Consider the following 22,480-nt stretch of genomic DNA (forward strand, 5'->3'; position numbering starts at 1 on the left):
TAATTCCCTCTCGGCCCCAGTGGCTCCTTTAATTCCCTCTCGGCCCCAGTGACTCCTTTAATTCCCTCTCGCCCCCAGTGGCTCCTTTAATTCCCTGTGATCCCCAGTGACTCCTTTAATTCCCTCTGGCCCCCAGTGACTCCTTTAATTCCCTGTGATCCCCCAGTGACTCCTTTAATTCCCTGTGATCCCCAGTGATTCCTTTAATTCCCTCTCGGCCCCAGTGACTCCTTTAATTCCCTCTCGGCCCCAGTGGCTCCTTTAATTCCCTCTCGGCCCCAGTGACTCCTTTAATTCCCTGTGATCCCCCAGTGACTCCTTTAATTCCCTCTGGCCCCCAGTGACTCCTTTAATTCCCTGTGATCCCCAGTGACTCCTTTAATTCCCTCTCGGCCCCAGTGACTCCTTTAATTCCCTCTCGCCCCCAATGACTCCTTTAATTCCCAGTGATTCCCAGTGACTCCTTTAATTCCCTCTGGCCCCCAGTGGCTCCTTTAATTCCCTCTGCCCCCAGTGGCTCCTTTAATTCCCTCTCGCCCCCAGTGCCTCCTTTAATTCCCTCTCGCCCCCAGTGACTTCTTTAATTCCCTGTGATCCCCAGTGACTCCTTTAATTCCCTCTGGCCCCCAGTGACTCCTTTAATTCCCTCTCGCCCCCATTTGCTCCTTTAATTCCCTCTCGCCCCCAGTGGCTCCTTTAATTCCCTCTCGGCCCCAGTGACTCCTTTAATTCCCTGTGATCCCCCAGTGACTCTTTTAATTCCCTGTGATCCCCCAGTGACTCCTTTAATTCCCTGTGATCCCCCAGTGACTCCTTTAATTCCCTCTCGCCCCCAGTGACTCCTTTAATTCCCTCTCGCCCCCAGTGGCTCCTTTAATTCCCTGTGATCCCCAGTGACTCCTTTAATTCCCTGTGATCCCCAGTGACTCCTTTAATTCCCTCTGGCCCCCAGTGACTCCTTTAATTCCCTGTGATCCCCAGTGGCTCCTTTAATTCCCTCTCGCCCCCAGTGACTCCTTTAATTCCCTGTGATCCCCAGTGACTCCTTTAATTCCCTCTCGCCCCCAGTGACTCCTTTAATTCCCTCTCGCCCCCAGTGGCTCCTTTAATTCCCTCTCGCCCCCAGTGGATCCTTTAATTCCCTCTCGCCCCCAGTGACTCCTTTAATTCCCTGTGATCCCCAGTGACTCCTTTAATTCCCTCTCGCCCCCGGTGACTCCTTTAATTCCCTCTCGCCCCCAGTGACTCCTTTAATTCCCTGTGATCACCCAGTGACTCCTTTAATTCCCTCTCGCCCCCAGTGACTCCTTTAATTCCCTCTCGCCCCCAGTGACTCCTTTAATTCCCTGTGATCCCCAGTGACTTCTTTAATTCCCTGTGATCCCCAGTGACTCCTTTAATTCCCTCTGGCCCCCGGTGACTCCTTTAATTCCCTCTCGCCCCCGGTGACTCCTTTAATTCCCTCTCGCCCCCAGTGATTCCTTTAATTCCCTGTGATCCCCAGTGACTCCTTTAATTCCCTGTGATCCCCAGTGACTCCTTTAATTCCCTGTGACCCCCAGTGACTCCTTTAATTCCCTCTGGCCCCCAGTGACTCCTTTAATTCTCTCTCGCCCCCAGTGACTCCTTTAATTCCCTCTCGCCGCCAGTGACTCCTTTAATTCCCTCTGGCCCCCGGTGACTCCTTTAATTCCCTCTGATCCCCAGTGACTCCTTTAATTCCCTGTGATCCCCCAGTGACTCCTTTAATTCCCTCTCGCCCCCAGTGACTCCTTTAATTCCCTCTCGCCCCCAGTGACTCCTTTAATTCCCTCTGGCCCCCAGTGTCTCCTTTAATTCCCTCTCGCCCCCAGTGACTCCTTTAATTCCCTCTCGACCCCAGTGACTCCTTTAATTCCCTGTGATCCCCCAGTGACCCCATTAATTCCCTGTGACTCCCTTAATTTCCTGTGATCCCCAGTCCCCTTCAATTCCTGGATCCCCAATGACCCCTTTAATTCCCTGTGACCCCCCCCCAGTGATCCATTCAATTCCTTGTGATCCCCCAGTGACCCATTCAATTCCCTGTGACTCCTGTAATTTCTTGTGATCCCCCCAGTCCCCTTTAATTCACTGTGATCCCTTTAATTCCCAGATCCCCAGTGACCCATTTAATTCTTTGTGATTCGCCCAGACCCCTTTAATTCACTGTGAACCCTTGTGACCCTCAGTGACCACTTGAATTCTCGGTGATCCCCAAGTGACCCATTCAATTCCCTGTGACTCCCTTAATTCCCTCTGATCCCCCAGTGATTCCTTTAATTCCCTGTGATCCCCCAGTGATCCCTTTATTCCCTATGACCCCCAGGGACTCTGGATCCGATGCATCACACAAAAAAAAACATACAATCAGAATCGGGTTTATTATCATCGGCACATGTTGTGACATTTGTTAACTTAGCGGCAGCAGTTCAATGCAACACATAATGATATAACACAATTATAATAGATTTAAAGTAGTGCAAAACAGAAATATTATATATCTTAGAAAGTGAGGTAGTGTCCAAAGATTCGATAGAATCGGATGGCGGAGGGGAAGAAGCTGTTCCTGAATCGCTGGGTGTGTGCCCTCAGGCTTCAGTATCTCCTACCTGATGGTAACAGTGAGAAAAGGTCATGCCCAGGGTGCTTAATAATGGGTGCTGCCTTTCTGAGACACCGCTCCTTGAAGATGTCCTGGGTACTTTGTAGGTTCGTACCCAAGATGGAGCTGACTAAATTTACAACCCTCTGCAGCTTCTTTGGTCCTGTGCAGTAGTCCCCCCCCCCACACCACCACCACCCCCTCCCCCATACCGACAGTGATGCAGCCTGTCAGAATGCTCTCCACAGTGCTGTCTTGCCTTCTTTATAGCTGCATCGGTATGTTGGGACCAGGATATGTTGCAAAGGAGAAAGAAATGATTGTTATTCCGGATCCGATGAATCTTAAAAAAAACATACAATAAGCACAAAGAAGGCAACAAAATACGCAAGATTAGTTTGTACACGCCGACTGACTGCACGAGCATAAAGTGACTCGAGATACAGGAGGATCCGTAAATAAGCTGACTGACAGGAAATGATTAAGTACTGGTGGTGGAGGAGTGGGTTACACCACAAGATATAGGAGCAGAAGTAGGCCATTCGGCCCGTCGAGTCTGCTCCCGCCATTCAATCATGGGTTGATCCAATTCTCCAGTCACCCCCACTCCCCTGCCTTCCCCCCATACCTTTGAGGCCCTGGCTAATCAACAATCTATCTATCTCTGCCTCACATGCACCCAATGACTTGGCCTCCACAGCTGCTCGTGGCAACAAATTTCACAGATTTACCACCCTCTGACTAAAGTAATTTCTCCGCATCTCAGTGGACGTCCTTCAACCCTGAAGTCATGCCCTCTTGTCCTAGAATCCCCTACCATGGGAAATAACTTTGCCGTATCTAATCTGTTCAGGCCTTTTAACATCTGCAATGTTTCTATGAGATCGTCCCCTCATTCTCCTGAACTGCAGGGAATACATCCCAAGAGCTGCCAGACGTTGCTCGTACGGTAACCCTCTCATTCCCGGAAACATTCTCAGAATTAGCCTGAGAGCTGGGGGGAAGTAGTCGTTGTGGAGTCTGGTGGTCCTGGCGTGGCTGTGGCGAAGCCTTTCCGCATTGGCAGCGGAACAACCAGCCCGTGAGCGGACTGGGCGAGATCCCTCGTGATATTGCTGACTATTTGACATGATACCTTTCGGTACATATGCTGGTGGGCAGCCTGGTGCATTGTTCACTGTAACTCCCGGTTGCAGATCCATCCTGTCCTGCCGCACAGTTAGGATGCTCTGTAGAAGGTCGTGAGAAATCACATGGGCAGAATTGCGCCTCGTCAGCATCCCCGGAAAGTCTGGGGCGTTAGGCAGCTTTCCTGACTGTGCGGAAAGTGTTGTGGGAGGTGCGCACTCCCGGGAGTCTGAAGCTGCCGCCGCCACCCACGTGGCGGGATGTGTTACGCTGCGGGTTTTCCTCCAATCGATAACCATCTGCTTTGCCCCTGTTGACTTTGAGGAGGAGGCTATTTGCCTGGCGACGAGACCCATCCCTGGCGAGTCCACGGCGAACTTGACGATGTGATTGCTCGGGCGTTCTGCCGCGCAGCCGAGCATGTGCGGAGCGGACAGCGGCGGGCTCGGCACACAGACCCCCGAGGGGCACGCACCCACGTTGAGGGCGATGGGGAGGGAGGGGCGGTTCTCACCGGAATAAAACGAAGCGTTTTGGACAACCTGCTCACCTAAAAATCAGGTTTAAGAGAATTGGGGGCGGCACGACAACAGTTTTTTTCTAGGACCACCACCCCTGCTCCTAGGCCGCAGGACCTACAGACTCCCCTCTTCCTCTTTAAACTGAGGGACCACTTCCCACACTCTCTCCGGACTAAGATACTCTCCTGTCCGCCCCTCGAGACTACCCTTCCCCTCACTCCCCCACTCAGGACTCTACTACTGCCCCCAGCACTACCCAACCGGGACTTTCCTCCCCCTCCTCGCTCCCACGGTCTCCCCTTACCCTTTCTTCACCCGCCCCCCCCCTTAACCTAGACACCGTTTCTCTACATCGCCCCCTCCCCTTCAGGGCTGAGCACCGCCACCCTGGCAATTGATGGCATCTGTTGTCCTCTCCCCCTTCCCCCTTTGTACTCCCTCCCCACCCCCCACTTCTCCCTTAGGACTCAGACATCCCCCTTCCCTCCCTACAACCTCGTCCTCCAACTGACCTTACCCCCCCCCTTAGAACTAAGGACTCCCTCTCCGCTCCCTCTTTCCCCATCCAGTTGGGGTGCACTCCTGCACTCCTCACCGTGTCGTTCCCCCCTCCCTCTGTCCCTCCCCAGCGCCTGAGTCAGGGTTGGCCAGAGAGCGGATCTGCAGTGTGAAGCGGTCCCAGTTGCCTGCCCTACGGGCATTGGCGGGGGTTCGAAATGAGTGGGGATGCTGGCAAGTGGGCTGATAGACTCACGCAGTCTGAGCATCCAGGGCAGTGAGTAAGTTTTTCAACCTCTATTGTGAAGCAATGGACTAACGACGAAAAGGGATATTGGAGTTGCTGGCTTTACTGCAAGGTTTGCAGACGATACGAAGACGGGAGAAGGGACGGGCAGTTTTGAGGAAGCAGAGAGGCTACAGAAGGACCTAGACAGATTAGGAGAATGGGTAAAGAAATGGCAGATGGAATACTGTGTCGGGAAGTGTGCGGTCATGCACTTTGGTAGAAGGAAAGAAAGGGTTGACTATTTTCTAAATAGAGAGAAAATACATAAAAATGGAGGTACAAAGGGACTTGGGAGTCCTTGTGCAGGATTCCATAAAGGTTAATTTGCAGGTTGTGTCTGTGACGAAGAAGACAAATGCAATGCTAGGATTCATTTCAAGAGGACTAGAATATAAAAACAAGGATGTAATGTTGAGGCTTTTCAAAGCACTGGTGAGGCCTCCATTGGAGTATTGTGAGCAGTTTTGGGCCCCTTATTTTAGAAATGATGTGCTGAAACTGGAGAGGGTTCAAAGGAGGTTCATGAAAATGACTGCAGGATTGATTGGCTTGTCACATGATGGCTCTGGGCCTGTATTCACTAGAATTCACAAGAATGTGGTGTGACCTCATTGAAATCTATCGAATGGTGGAAGGTCTTGACAGAGTGGATGTGGAGAGGATGTTTCCTGTGGTAGGAGAGTCTTAAGACCAGAGGGCACAGCTTCAGAATAGAGGGGCATCCTTTTAGAACGGAGATGAGGAGGAATTTCTTTCGCCAGGGAGTGGTGAATCTGTAGAATTCTGTGCAACAGGCAGCTGTGGAGGCCAAGTCTTTACAGGCATTTAAGGGAGAGGCTGATAGATTCCTGACTGGTCAGGGCATGAAGGGTTACGGGGAGAGGGCAGGAGAGGGGGACTGAGAGGAAAAATGGATCAGCCATGATGAAATGGCAGAGCAGACTCAATGGGCCAAATGGCCAATTCTGCTCCAATACCTGATGGTCTTATACACTGAGAATGGATTCCTAATACCATAAGTCCCGTGTGACAAAAAGGGTCAACTGAGATGCATCTGGCTGCAGAAACCTTTGTGTGGAACGGCAGCACAGAATGTTGCTGGAGGAGCTTAGCAGGTCAGGCAGCTTCGACGGAGAGGAACGACCAGTCGATGTTCCAGGCTGGGACCCTTCATCAGGACTGGGAGGCCAGAAGAAGAAGGTGAGGCAGGCGACAGGGTAGGCGCAGTTCCAGGCCACCAAGCACTTTTTGGTTTGGAAATGTTGCCTTCCAGTGATCTCCAAGTAAACCTGCTCATGAGTCCATTCACGAGTTTGCAACTCGGGGCAGACCGCTATACTTGTGACACACAGTGAAAACTGACAGAAACAAAGAGCAAAACTGCAGTGGCAATGCCCTACTTACTGCACAAAGCCCAGTGCAGAAAAGCGCGAGTAATTGTTTCCACCCTCAGGAACTGCGCCACTGCACCGGACGGAGAAGGACTGTCGCTACTGTGGATTTAATTTTGGAAATAAATAGTGGAAAAGTAGAATGAGTAAACAAAGCTGGCAGTGCTGAAAACATGGTGAGAAGTTATTGGTATGAGTTGCAAACAGTACCTTTTTTTTTCCACAGAAGCAAAATGGCTCCAGATCCATATTGATAGTCAAGTGTCTGGGTTTCATTTATAAAGTTCATATGTTCAAAGTAATACTAATAATCTGGGTACATGTACGTTACTATAAACTATCTTTGGATATATTTTCTTGTGGGTATTTGCAGAAAAATTAGGAAATGTAACAGAATTTACGAACAACTCTACTCAAACGTAGACTGGCAAACAGCCAATGTACAACGTATTGCGTCTCATCTCTCAGAAGGGATGTGTTGTCATTGGAGAGAGTCCAGAGGAGGGCCATGAGGATGATTCTGGGAATGACAGGGTTAACACATGAGGAGCATTCGGCAGCTTTGGGCTTGTACTCACTGGAACTTAGAAGAATGTTGGGGGGATCTCACTGAAACCTACTGAATGTTGAAGGGAAACAACAGGAATTCTGCAGATGCTGGAAATTCAAGCAACACACATCAAAGTTGCTGGTGAACGCAGCAGGCCAGGCAGCATCTGTAGGAAGAGGTGCAGTCGACGTTTCAGGCCGAGACCCTTCGTCAGGACTGCACCTCTTCCTACGAATGTTGAAGGGACTAGGTTGGGTGGATGTGGATGTTTCCTGTGGTGGGGGTATCCAGAACTAGAGGGCACAGCCTCAAAATTGAGGGGTGACACTACAGAACGGAGGTAAGGAGCGATTTTTTTTTAGCCAGAGAATAGTGAATCTGTGGAATGCTCTGCCACAGACTCTGGTGGAGGCCAAGTCCGTGAGTATATCTAAGCCGGATGTTGATCGTTTCCTGTTCGGTCAAAGGATAAGGCGAGAAGGCAGGTGTACGTGGTTGAGTGGGATCCAGGATCAGCCATGATGGAACAGCAGAGCAGGCTCGATGGGCTTAATGGCCTCATTCTGCTCCTATGTCTTGTGGTCCAATTGTGCAAGTAAAACAAAAAATTACTGAAAGCTGGTTGTTCAGAACGGCAATGAACGAAGTTATCCAGGCTGGGGTTACAACCACCTGGGAACTTGCTGGATCTGAACCGGAAGCTTCTGGTGGCTGCGAGGCGAGAGCACGACCTGGGTGGCAGGGCCTCTGATGACGGACGCTGATTTCCTTTGCCAGCTCCCCCTGTAAATGCGCTCAGTGATGGGGAGGGCCAGTCCTGTGTCGGTGTCCCTGTTCCTGGGCACTGGCGCTAAACACTCAGGTCTGGTTTCAATCTGATATCCGCTGTTTGTATTGCTAATATTTTCAGTGGCATATTGTGCTCTATAAGTAGACTCCGGTGGACAATTCAGTGAAACCAAAATAGGGGAGGAGTGTCAGCCGGCCCCAGCAAAGGGGAGATGGTAAGGCAGCCAATGTAATGGAAACCAGCATAAGAACGGGCCTGATGGGCCGCAAGGCTCGTGACAGACTTTAAAACTTGGTGCTCCTCCCCTTCCTTTTCTTCCATGGCCTTCTGTCCTCTCCCATCAGAATCCCCCTCCTCCAGCCCAGTATCACATTCACCAATCAACTTCCCTCCCTCCCCCCTCCCGTTTGCTCCCATCACCTCTGTCACCTTGTACTTCTTCCTCCCCCTCCCCCACCTTCTTTCTCTGCCTTCCTCCCCCTTTCTTTTCCAGTTCCGACGAAGGGTCTTGGCCTGAAAAGTCGACCGTTCGCTCTTCTCCTTAGATGCTGCCCGGCCAGCTGACGTCCCCCGGCGTCCTGTGTCTGTTGCGGAGGTCGGTCGGTTGGTGGTTGGTAAGGGCGTCAAATGTTACGGGGAGAAGGCAGGAGAACGAGGTAGAGAGTAAATCAGCAAATGATAGAATGGCGGATCAGGCTCGATGGGCCAAACTCCTATCTCTTATGGCCTCATTGTCTGACAGCACAATCGTGTGTTTTGTGTGTGTTACTGTGCCTTTCACCCTGGTTCGGAGAAACGTTGTCCCATTTTATATACATTATATGGTCATATATGTATATATCATATATATACGTTGAACAACATTGACAGTATGATGTAGGAACAGGCATGTTCATGTTCCTGGTGCCAATTCAAAGTTACCCCCGTCTGCCTATATACAATCCATCGCCACCCCCAGCCGCATTCCCCGGCCGTCTGGCTCCATTTCGCTGATTAAAGTGTCGAGGGAGACCAGTGAGTGCCGGTTGTTCGCTCTGTACCGGAGAGGGGGGAGCTTGCTCAGAGGGTGTTGCCCAGGTATTCTACGTCTTGGATGTGGACTTGGGACTAGAGACTCTTTATTTTTCTCAGTCTTATAGTTTTTTGTATTCTGAGTTTTTCACCCAATCGTTCCTGTATTTCTTGTGCGGAGACGAGAGATTTGGGCGTCAATGTGCCTGTTCCATTTTTATTTATTTGTTTTTTTTGTGCGGCGGGGGATTTGGTGGGTAGGCGAACCTGATCTTTTTCCTGTTCATTTCTTTGTGCGGGAGAAGGGATTTGGGGGTTGACGTGCCTGTTCCATTTTTGTTTGGTCCGTTTTTGTGCGCGGAGGGGGGATTTAGAGGTTGATGATGGAGGTCTTCATTTTCTTTCTTGGTTTCATGGCTATCTGGAGAAGAAGGATTTCAGAGTTGCATCCTTTGACAATAAATGAACCTTTGAATCCGTTTTTTTACCTTTTGTGTGCCTGTCTACGTGCCTGTTAAATGTTGATACGGTGTTTGTTTCCATTGCCTCTTCTGACGGCCTGTTCCAGGAAGCTGTGTAAAGATTCTTGCCCCATACATCTCCTTTAAATCATTCCCCTTCTCACCTTAAAGATGTGCCCTATTTGACATTTGACCCTGGTCTACGCCGCTCTCTTGATTTTCTCTTGGGTCTCGTCGCTCAGCCTCTGATGCTCCAGAGGAAACAGTCTGGGTCTGTGCAATCTCTCCGTGTGGCTAATTTCCCCCGATCCAAGCAGAGTCCTGCTAAGTCATCTTCTGGACCCTGTCCAATATCTTCAAATCATTCCTGCTATGAGGTGACCAGAACCATACACAATGTTTCAGTTGTGGCCTAACCGAAGTCTTTGACAGCTGCAACATGCATTGCCAACCTTTGTACTTCCATCTGTTGTACACAACAGCCCGACTCACAGAGGCAACACCCTGACTCACAACAGCCCGACCCACAGAGGCAACACCCTGACTCACAACAGCCCGAGACCCACAGAGGCAACACCCTGACTCACAACAGCCCGAGACTCACAGAGGCAACACCCTGACTCACAACAGCCCGACCCACAAAGGCAACACCCTGACTCACAACAGCCTGAGACCCACAGAGGTAACACCCTGACTCACAACAGCCTGACCCACAGAGGTAACACCCTGACTCACAACAGCCCGACTCACAGAGGCAACACCCTAACTGACAACAGCCCAACCCACAGAGGTAAACTTCTTTGCCACCCTGTCTGCTTGCCTTGCCACATTCGGGGTCTTTCCTCCCCAAGGTCTTCTGTGCATCAATAGTGTCAAAGTGGTTGTTGTGACGCGCCCAGTGTGGTAGTGTACTGGGTAGTCTTGCGAAAAGGAGAGCTAGATGTGTAAGTCTCTCCCTACCAGTACATACCCTCTCCAACAGCAAACTTCATGCAGTGCCTCCTTGCTGGTGACAACAAAAACTGAACTCCTTTCGGACTCAGGCTGAACTACAGAAGACAGGGAGGAGGTCTGGCCCCTGCACACGTAACACGCAGGCCCACTGGTTTGTGGACATGCCCTGGTGCCCATGTACCAGACCCCCAGTTCTGGCTGAATTGCCCCACTGTCTTGTGGGCAACTTTGGCAGAGACGAAGACTACGGGAGTAAACCCAGACAGGAAATCCGGAGTGGAGCCCCCTAAGGCGGCTGGGCGTCATTGAACATCCTCCCGGCAGCTCCTGCACCCGAGCTGGTGCAAAACGTATTGCTTCATAAGCTTTCCTTTGGACGACACCGGCGAGGCCAAGAGGGGGGATCTTGACGACTGGGCATCTCAGGATCTCCATACCTTCCGCCCAGGCTGGTGATGATGATAATCACCCATCGTCCTTCGAGACAGATGGATGCCAATGAAAACAACCAGTGCTCCTGAAGCTGCTGAAATCTACTGTGTTTTTTAATCAAGCAAGTGGACTTTGCTATAAGGTTAGAGAGTAAACTAAGTTGCAGAGGACTCAGCCTGATGCACTGTGAGCACATTCACCAGTGGTCTCGACAGGGGGCACTGCCTCAAAAGGGGAGCATCCATCATCGGAGAACCCTGCCATCCGGGCCATGCTCTCTTCTCACCGTGACCATAGAGCAGGTCTTGAATTGAATTGACTTTATTTCTTACATCCTTCACATACATGAGGAGTAAAAATCTTTACGTTACCTCGCTGTCTAAATGTGCAACGTGCAATTTATAGTCATTTATAATAAATATTATGTACCACAGGACAGTCAACATAACATAGAATTACAGTTGTGTCAGCATGAATTAATCAGTCTGATGGCCTGGTGGAAGAAGCTGTCCCGGAGCCTGTAGGTCCTGGCTTTTATCTGGGAAATGGTACCATTTCCCGGACGGTAGCACCTGGAACAGTTTATGGTTGGGATGGCTTGGGTCCCCAATGATCCTTCGGTCCCTTTTTACACCCCTGTCTTTGTAAATGTCCTGAATAGTGGGAAGTTCACATCTACAGATGCACTGGGCTGTCCGCACCACTCTCTGCAGAGTCCTGTGATTGAGGGAAGTACAGTTCCCATACCAGGCAGTGATGCAGTCAGTCAGGATGCTCTCAATTGTGTCCCTGTGGAAAGTTCTTGGGATTTGGAGGCCCAGACCAAACTTCTTCAGCCGTCCAAGGTGAAAGAGGCGCTGTTGTGCCTTTTACACCACACAGCTGGTATGTACAGACCACGTGACATCCTCGGTGATGTTTATGTGAAGGAACTTAAAGCTGTTCACCTTCTGATCCCCAGATCCATTGATGTCAATAGAACCATAGAAGATTACTGCACAGAAACAGGCCTTTTGGCCCTTCTTGGCTGTGCCCAACTATTTTTCTGCCTAGTCCCACTGACCTGCACACGGACCATATCCCTCCATACACCTCTCATCTATGTACCTGTCCAATTTATTCTTAGATGTTAAAAAAGAACCCGCATTTACCACCTCATCTGGCAGCTCATTCCACACTCCCACCACTCCCTGTTTGAAGAAGCCCCCCCCCAAAGTTCCCTTTAAACGTTTTCCCCATCACCCTTAACCCATGTCCTCTGGTTTTTTTCTCCCCTAGCCTCAGTGAAAAAAGCCTGCTTGCATTCACTCTGTCTATACCCATCATAATTTTATATACCTCTATCAAATCTCCCTCATTCTTCTACGCTCCAGGGAATAAAGTCCTAAACTATTCATCCTTTCTCTGTAACTCAGTTTCTCAAGTCCCAGCAACATCCTTGTAAACCTTCTCCGCACTCTTTCAACCTTATTAACATCCTTCCTGTAATTTGGTGACCAAAACTGAACACAATACTCCAAATTCGGCCTCATCAATGCCTTATACAACCTCATCATAACATTCTAACTCTTATACTCAGTACTTTGATTTATAAAGGCCAATGTACCAAAAGCTCTCTTTACGACCCTATCTACCTGTGACACCACTTTTAGGGAATTTTGTATCTGTATTCCCAGATCCCTCTGTTCTACTGCACTCCATTTACCTTGTATGTTCTACCTTGGTTTGTCCTTCCAAAATGCAATATCTCATACTTGTCTGTATTAAACTCCATCTGCCATTTTTCAGCCCATTTTTCCAGCTGGTCCAAATCCCACTGCAAGCTTTAAAAAACCTTCCTCACTGTCCTCCAATCTTTGTATCATCAGCAAATTTGCTGATCCAATTTACCACATTATCATCCAGATCATTGATATAGATGACAAATAACAATGGACCCAGCACTGATCCCTGTGGGACACCACAAGTTACAGGCCTCCACTCTGAGAAGCAATCCTCTACTACCACTCTTTGGCGTCTTTCATTGAGCCAATGTCTAATCCAATTTACCACTTCTCCATGTATACCTAGTGACTGAATTTTCCTAACTAACCTCTTATGCGGGACCTTGTCAAAGGCCTTACTGAAGTCCACGTAGACAACATCCACTGCTTTCCCTTCATCCACTTTCCTGGTAACCTCCTCGAAAAACTCCAGTAGATTGGTCAAACATGACCTACCATGCACAAAGCCATGTTGACTCTCCCTAATAAGTCCCTGTCTATCCAAATGCTTGTAGATTCTGTCTCTTAGTACTCCCTCCAGTAATTTACCTACTACTGACGTTAAACTCACCGGCCTATAATTTCCCGGATTATATTTAGAGCCTTTTTTAAATAACGGAACAACATGAGCCACTCTCCAGTCCTCCGGCACCTCACCCGTAGATACCAACATTTAAAATATATCTGCCAGGGCCCCTGCAATTTTAACACTAGTCTCCTTCAAGGTCCCAGGGAATACCCTGTCAGGTCCTGGGGATTTATCTACTCTGATTTGCCTCAAGATAGCAAGCACCTCCTCCTCCTCTTCAATCTGTATAGGTTCCATGACATCACTACTTGTTTGCCTTATTTCCATTGACTCCATGCCAGTTTCCTTAGTAAATACAGATGCAGAAAAATCCATTTAAGATCTCTCTCATTTCTTTTGGTTCCATACATAGCCGACCACTCTGTTCTTCAAGAGGACAAATTTTATCCCTTACTATCCTTTTGCTCTTAATATACCTGTAGAAGCTCTTTGGATTATCCTCCACCTTGACTGCCAAAGCAACCTCATGTCTTCTTTTAGCCCTCCTGATTAATTTTTTAAGTATTTCTTTGCACTTTTTATACTCCTCAAGCACCTTATTTTCTCCCTGTTTCCTATACATGTCATACATCTCTCTCTTCTTCTTTATCAGAGTTCCAATATCCCTTGAGAACCAATGTTCCTTATTCTTATTCACTTTGCCCTTAATCCTGACAGGAACATACAAACTCTGCACTCTCAAAATTTCTCCTTTGCAGGCCTTCCACTTGTCAATCACATCCTTGCCAGAGAACAACCTGTCCCAAACCATGCTTTTTAGATCCTTTCTCATTTCTTCAAATTTGGCCCTTTTCCAGTTTGGAACCTCAACCCAAGGACCAGATCTACCTTTATTCATGATCAAGTTGAAACTAATGGTGTTATGATCAGTGGAACTAAAGTGTTCCCCTACACACACTTCCGTCAACTCTCCTAACTCGTTTCCTAATAGGAGATCTAATATTGCATCCTCTCTAGTTGGTACCTCTATATATGGATTTAATAAACTTTCCTGAACACACTTTACAATCTCTAACCCGTCTAGACCTTTAACAGTATGGTAGTCCCAATCAATATGTGGAAAACTAAAATCCCCTACTATCACAACTTTATGTTTCCTGCAGTTGTCTGCTTTCACTCTGCATATTTTCTCCTCCAATTCTCGCTGACTATTGGGTGGTTTATAATACAAGCCCATTAATGTGAGTCATACCTTTCCTGTTTCTCAGCTCCACCCATATGGCCTTGGTAGACAAGCCCTCTAATCTGTCCTGCCTGAGCACTGCTGTAACATTTTCCCTGTCAAGCAATGCTACCCCCCCCCCCCCCCACATTTCATTCCTCTGCCTCTATCACATCTGAAACATCAGAACCCTGGAACATTAAGCTGCCAGTCCTGCCCCTCCTGCAGCCAAGTTTCACTAATTGCTATAATGTCGTAATTCCATGTGTCAATCCACGCCCTCAGCTCGTCAGCGTTCCTCACAATACTCCTTGCATTGAAATAGACACACCTCAGAAGATCATTACCACCACACACAACCCTTCTATTTGGGACCTCCTCACTCTTTCTTCCTACGTCATTGGTACCAATGTGCACCATGACATCCGACTGATCACCCTCCCACTTCAGAATGCTGTGCACGCGATCAGAGACATCCCTGACCCTGGCACCTGGGAGGCAACAAACTATCTGGAAGTCTCTGTCATGACCACAGAACCCCCTTTCTGTACCTCTAACGATTGAGTCTCGTATCACTACCGCTCTCCTCTTCTTCCACCCTCCCTTCTGCACTGCAGAACCAGACTCAGTGCCAGAGATCCAGCTGCCGCAGCTTGTCCCAGGTAAATAATACCCCCCATCAGTATCCAAAACAGTATGCTTGGGGTTGGCCTATCTCCATTCCCCCTATAGTCCACAACCAGCTCCTTTGTTTTTGTGACATTGAGGGAGAGGTTGTTTTCTTGACAGCACCATGTCAGGGTGATAACTACTTCTCTGTAGGCTGCCTCGTTATATTTCATTAGGAGTTTGAGGAGATTTGCTTTGTCACCTAAAACACTCAAAAACTCCTATAGATGTATCATGGAGAACATTCTGACAGGCTGCATCACTGTCTGGTATTGGCTGGGGTGGGGATGGGGGTTGCTACTGTGCAGGATCGAAAGAGGCTGCAGAATGTTGTGAAATTAGACAGTCTCTGTAGTGTCCAAGACATCTTCAGGGAGTGGTGCCTCAAAAGGGCAGCGTTCCTTATTAAGGACCTCCAGCACCCAGGGTATGCCCTTTTCTCACTGTTACCATCAGGTAGGAGATACAGAAGCCTGAAGGCACACACTCAGCGATTCAGGAACGGCTTCTTCTCTTCTGCCATCCGATTCCTGAATGGACTTTGAACCCGTGAACACTACCTCACTTTTATTATTTCTGTTGTTGCACTATTTCTAATGGAAGGATTTAATATGCAGATATATACTTACTGAAATTGATTTACATATTTATATCTTCCTATATTTATCATGTAGCACATTATACTGCTGGGGCTAAGTTAGCAGATTTCACGGCATATGCCGGCGATATTAAACTTAATTCTGATTCTGATTCTGAGGTGGAGCACCTGAAATCTCAGAAAGGATGTGTTGTCACCGGAGAGAGTCCAGAGGAGGTTCACGAGGATGATTCTGGGAATGAAGGGGTTAATATCAGGAGTGTTTGGCCCCTGTGGGCCTGTATTCACTGGAATTTAGAAGAATGTGGGGAGATCTCATTGAAACCTACTGAATATTGAAAGGACTAGATACGGTGTATGTGGGGAGGATGTTTCCTATGGTGAGGGGTATCCAGAACTAGACGGCGAAGACTCAGAACTGAGGGGTGGCCCTTTCGAACCTGGAAGGGGGAATTTTTTCAGCCAGAGAGTAGTGAATCTGTCGAATGCTCTGAATAAAGACTGCTGTGGAGACCAAGGTCGTGGGTATATTTCAGCCGGAAGTTAATCATTTCCTGATGGTCAGTGCACCAAGGGATATGGTGAGGCAGGAGGTGTGTGGGATTGAGTGGGATCCAGGATCAGCCATGATGAAATGGCAGAGCAGACTCGATGGGCTGAATGGCCTAATTCTGCACTTATGACTTATGGTCTTATGTTACATCACCAGGTCAGGAACAGCGATCATCCCTTCAACCATTTGTTTCTTCAGCCAGCCTCCACAGCCCTAACCACCACCTCAGTATCGCAACACGAACGGTTACCTTATTTTGTCACATGTACATGGAAACATCGAAGGACACAGTGAAATGTGGCTTCTGCAACAAATAAAGTACAAAGTAAATTTATTATCAAAGTACAATCATGTCAGAATATGCAACACTTGGTTTCATTTTCTTGCAGGCATAGAAAGTAAATCCAAGGAACAGAATAGAGTCGATGAAGGACTCCACCCAATATATTGATCGGTGTGCAATATACTGTGCAAATACGAAAGAAAATGAGTAATAATAATGATAATAAATATAGAAAACAGGAGATGAAGAGTCCTTGAAAGTGAGTCCATAGTTTAGATAGATTGATACTTTATTGAACCCAAAGGAAATTAAGCTGTCACAGTAGTATTACAAGTGCACAGATGTACAAGTATGAGAAGGGAAGTAAGAAAGAATAAAAGATAAGTTAACTCAAACAGTTCAAACAGTTCTAACAGGGGGAGGGGGAGGTCATCACTTCCCCAGCGAGAGGTTGACTCATTGTAGAGCCTAATGGCCGAGGGTAAGAATGGCCTCATCTCGCGCTCTTTGGGGCAGTGCAGTTGTCTCAGTCTATTGCCACAGGAAGCTGCTTAGGCCAAATCTTTATGTATATTTAAGGCAGGGGTTGATAGATTCTTGATTGGTCAGGACATGAAGGGACATGACCAATGGGCAGGAGATTGGGGGCTGAGGGAAAAAAATGAATCAGCCGTGACACAATGGCACAGCAAACTCGATGGGCTAAATGGCCTAATTCTGCTCCTATACCTTAAGGTCATTAAACCGTAAGGTCTTCCCCAACCAGAAGCCCTGAGGAATCTGCTCAGAGCCAGATCAGTAGCCTCCGGGCCTGGTGGCTAAGTGAGATACAGAAGCCCCAGGTCCCATCTCCGGAAAGCCACCTCACGGGGCAAGTGCCAGTCGCAGACCAAATACAGATCAGTGAAGGTTGCTGAATAGCTGCGCCAGGGCTTGAACGGGATTCCCCATTGCAAGTTGAAGCCAAATAACAGAGGTGACAACAAGGTTTCACTCCCAGATGAGCTCAATGCCTCTCTTCCTCCCTTTGACTCTCAAAACTGGGAGGAAAATCACAGACTCCGATGGCCCTGTAATTTCAGTCTCTGAGGCCCATGTGGGAGCTTCCTTCAGCAGGGAAACATCTTGCCCAGACGGGCTACCAGGCCGAGTACGAAGACCTGAGCTGGAGGAGTCCCCGATACCTTTACCCTCTCGCTCCAGCAGTCTGGGGTACAGACGGGCTTCAGCTGAGCCGGTGCCTAAGAGGAAAGTGATGACATGTGTCAGTCACTGTTATCCAGGAGCACGTACACCCACCGTAAGGAAGTGCTTGGAGAAGTTTGTGATGAAACATCAACTGCCTGAGAAGTGACTTGGATCTGTTCCAACCTGCCCGCTGGCACCACAGGACCACAGCAGATGCTACTTTGCTCAGCCCTGGAACATCTCGGCAGCAAAGATGCATACATCAGGATGCTCTTTATTGACCACTGCTCAGCATTCAATAGATGGATGGATACTTTATCGATCCCAAAGGAAATTACAGGGTCACGGTAGCCTTACAAGTGCCCAGATATAAATATTAGAAGAGAAGTAAGAAAGAATAAAAAATAAGTTCTCTCAAACAATCTAAAAGGAGGGGGTCATCACATCCCCGGCTATAGATTGACTCATTAGGGAGCCTAGTGGCCGAGGGTAAGAATGACCTCATATATCGCTCTTTGGAGCAGCAAAGTGGTCTCAGTCTATGACTAAAAGTGTTCCCTCTGTTCAGCCAAGGTGGTGTGCAGAGGGTGAGGAACATCGTCCAGACTTTCCAGCATTTTCCGTAGGGTCCTTTGTTCTATCACAGTGTGTCCAGTTTGTCTCCAATCACAGAGCCAGCCTTTCTAATCAGTTTATTGAGCCTCACACATAAAAGTTGCTGGTGAACGCAGCAGGCCAGGCAGCATCTCTAGGAAAAGGTACAATTGACGTCTCAGCCCGAAACGTTGACTGTACCTCTTCCTAGAGATGCTGCCTGGCCTGCTGCGTTCACCAGCAACTTTGATGTGTGTTGCTCGAAATTCCAGCATCCGTAGATTTCCTCGTGTTTGAGTATACTGAGCCTGTTGGCATCACCCGTGTTGATGCCACTGCCCCAGCACACCTCCACATAGAAGATTGTACTGGCAACACCAGACTGGTAGAACACATGAAGGAGAGGCCTGCATACCCCAAAGGACCTCAGTCCCCTTAGGAAGTAGAGGTGACTCTGGGCCTTCCTGTACACAGCCTCCGTGTTGGTTTCCACTCAAGTCTGTCATCCAGGTGCACCCCCAGGTGCACGTAGGTCCTCACCACATCCACGTCCTCACCATCAATAGTGACAGGGAGCAGAGGAGGCTTAGTCTTCCTAAAATCCATCACCATCTCCTTTGTCTTACTGATATTGAGCTGAAGATGATTCAGCTTACACCATTTGACAAAGTCCTCCACCAGGGCCCAGTATTCATCCTCCCGTCCTCCCTTTATACGCCCAACCATCAGAGAATTTCTACAGATGACATGACCCAGTGGGAACAGTTTTGAGATGAGTTATTCCCCCATTGCTCAAGAGGGGTAGTAACTGTTCCTGAACCTGGTGGTGTGGGTCCTGAGTTTCCTGTTGCTTCTTCCGGATGGCAGCAGTGAGAGGAGAGCATGTCCTGGGCGGTGGGGTCCCAGATGAGACAGCGCTCCGTGTGGATGTGCTCAATGGTGGGGAGGGCTTTGCCTGTGACGGACCGGGATGTATCCAGCCAGCCAATACGCCCTCCACCACAAATCTATAGAAGTTTTTCAAAGTTTTAGATGTCATGCCAAATCTTTGCTAAAAATGTAGAGGTGCTGCCTTGCTTTCTTTACAATTGCGCTTCATCTTCATTTTCCTCACTTGCGGACCCCAGTCAGTTCAGACTGGCAACAATGTCTCCTCCATGATCCCCATCAGCACAGGCAAACCACAAGGCTGTGTGCTCAGCCCCCTGCCCTACTGGCTTTGTAATTCTGACTGTGAGGCTAAGCATCGCTCCAATGCCGTATCTAAGTTTTCTGAGGACACTGGTGCCATTGGCTGAATCAAAGGTGGTGACGGATCAGCTTGTAGGAGGGAGACGGGGAGTCTGGCTGAGCAGTGCCCCGACAACTACCTTGGTGTTATCATTTCAGAGGATCTGTCCTGGGCCCAGCACAAAAGCACAATTATAAAGAAAGCAAGGCAGCTCAGGACATGCTCTCCTCTCACTGCTGCCATCCGGAAGAAGCAACAGGAAACTCAGGATCCACACCACTAGGTTCAGGAACAGTTACTACCCCTTTGAACAACGGGGGAATAACTCATCTCGAAACTGTTCCCACTGGGTCATGTCATCTGTAGAAATTCTCTGATGGTTGGCTGTATAAAGGGAAGATGGGATGATGAATACAGGGCCCTGGTGGAGGACTTTGTCAAATGGTACAAGCTGAATCATCTGCAGCTCAACATCAGTAAGACAAAGGAGATGGTGATGGACTTTAGGAAGACTAAACTTGCACTGCTCCCTGTTACTGCTGATGGTGAGGATGTGGATGTGGTGAGGACCTATAGGTAACTGGGGGTGCACCTGGATGACAGACTTGAGTGGAAACCAACACGGAGGCTGTGTACAGGAAGGGCCAGAGTCGCCTCAGAGACTGAGATCCTTAGGAGTTTGCAGGCCTCTCCTTCACATGTTCTACCAATCTGTTGTCGCCATTACAATCTTCTTTGTGGTGGTGTGCTGGGGCAATGGCATCAACACGGGTGATGCCAACAGGCTCAATAAACTGATTAGAAAGGCTGGCTCTGTGATTGGAGACAAACTGGACACACTGTGATAGAACAAAGGACCCTCCGGAAAATGCTGGAAAGTCTGGACGATGTTCCTCACCCTCTGCACACCACCTTGGCTGAACAGAGGGAACACTTTTAGTCATAAACTGAGACCACTCTGCTGCTCCAAAGAGCGATATATGAGGTCAATCTTACCCTCGGCCACTAGGCTCCCTAATGAGTCAATCTATAGCAGGGGATGTGATGACCCCCTCCTTTTAGATTGTTTGAGAGAACTTATTTTTAGTCTTTGTTACTTCTCTTCTAATATTTATATCTGGGCACTTGTAAGGCTACCGTGACCCTGTAATTTCCTTTGGGATCGATAAAGTATCCATCCATCTATTGAATGCTGAGCAGTGGTCGATAAAGAGCATCCTGATGTATGCATCTTTGCTGCCGAGATGTTCCAGGGCTGAGCAAAGTAGCATCTGCTGTGGTCCTGTGGTGCCAGCGGGCAGGTTGGAACAGATCCAAGTCACTTCTCAGGCAGTTGATGTTTCATCACAAACTTCTCCAAGCACTTCCTTACAGTGGGTGTACGTGCTCCTGGATAACAGTGACTGACACATGTCATCACTTTCCTCTTAGGCACCGGCTCAGCTGAAGCCCGTCTGTACCCCAGACTGCTGAAGCGAGAGGGTAAAGGTGTCGGGGACTCCTCCAGCTCAGGTCTTCGTACTCGGCCTGGTAGCCCGTCTGGGCAAGATGTTTCCCTGCTGAAGGAAGCTCCCACATGGGCCTCAGAGACTGAAATTACAGGGCCATCGGAGTCTGTGATTTTCCTCCCAGTTTTGAGAGTCAAAGGGAGGAAGAGAGGCATTGAGCTCATCTGGGAGTGAAACCTTGTTGTCAACACTGTTATTTGGTTTCAACTTGCAATGGGTAATCCCGTTCAAGCCCTGGCGCAGCTATTCAGCAACCTTCACTGACCTGTATTTGGTCTGCGACTGGCACTTGCCCCGTGAGGTGGCTTTCCGGAGATGGGACCTGGGGCTTCTGTATCTCACTTAGCCACCAGGCCCGGAGGCTACTGATCTGGCTCTGAGCAGATTCCTCACAATTCACTCAGGGCCTCTGGTTGGGGAAGAGTCGGAGTGGTTTTAAGGCATAGGAGCAGAATTAGGCCATTTGGCCCATCAAGTTTGCTCTGCCATTGTGTCACGGCTGATTCATTTTTTTCTCAGCCCCCGATCTCCTGCCTCCTCCTCATGTCCCTTCATGTCCTGACCATGAATCCATCAACTTCTGCCTTAAATTAACGTAAACACGTGACCTCCACAGCTGCCTGTGGCAAGGAATGCCCCAGATTCACCACCCTCTGGCTGAAGTAATTCCTCCTTATCTCTGTTCGAAAAGGACGCCATTCTATTCTGAGGCTGTGTCCTCCGGTCTTAGACTCTCCCACCATAGGAAACATCCCCTCCACGTCCACTCTGTCAAGGTCCTTCTCTATTCGATAGGTTTCAGTGAGGACACCTCTTCACTCTTGGGAATTCCAGAGCCATCAAATGTTCTTCATATGACAAGCCGTTGAAACCGAGAATCATTTTCCTGACGAAAGGTCTCGGCCTGAAACGTCGACTGCACCTCTTCCTAGAGATGCTGCCTGGCCTGCTGCGTTCACCAGCAACTTTTATGTGTGTTGCAATCATTTTCCTGAACCTCCTTTGAACCCTCTCGAGTTTCAGCACTTCCTTTCTAGGATAAAGGGCCCAGAAATGCTCACAATACTCAACGTGAGGCTTCACTAGTGTTTCATAAGGTCTCAACATTACATCCTTGCTTTTGTATTCTAGTCCTCTTGAAATGAATGCTAACATGGCATTTGCCTTCCTCACCACAGACTCAAACTGCTGATTAACCTTTAGGGAATCCTGCACAAGGACACCCTTTGTACCTCCGCTTTCTTGTATTTTCTTTTCATTTAGAAAATAGTTAACCTTGTCTCTACATCTACCAAAGTGCATGACCTTAGACTTCCAGACACTCCACACGTCCTCTTCACCTCCACACTGTCAAGGTCCTTCTCCATTCAATAGGTTTAATAGTTTGTGTATTTCTTGTTCTGATCGTGTTCTTTCTGGTGCAAGTTATGCATAAATTAACATTTTATTTACAGGCGCTGAAAATGTGAGTGCAGCAAGGCGTGGTAGTGGTTGGCACAATCGCTTTAAGGCGCCAGCGGTGGACCGATCAGGATTCAGTTGCCGCCGCTGTCTGTTCATTCTCGCCGCGACTGCATGGGTTTCCCCGGGTGCTGGGGGGCTATGGAGGGAGTGTGCAGGGCGATGGAAGGACTAGGCTGTTTAAATAGTGCAGTACAGGCTAGATGGGCTGAAGGGTCTGCTTCTGTGTCTCC

This window comes from Mobula birostris, chromosome 13, assembly GCF_030028105.1.
Source record: "Mobula birostris isolate sMobBir1 chromosome 13, sMobBir1.hap1, whole genome shotgun sequence".
Lineage (NCBI taxonomy): Eukaryota > Metazoa > Chordata > Chondrichthyes > Myliobatiformes > Myliobatidae > Mobula > Mobula birostris.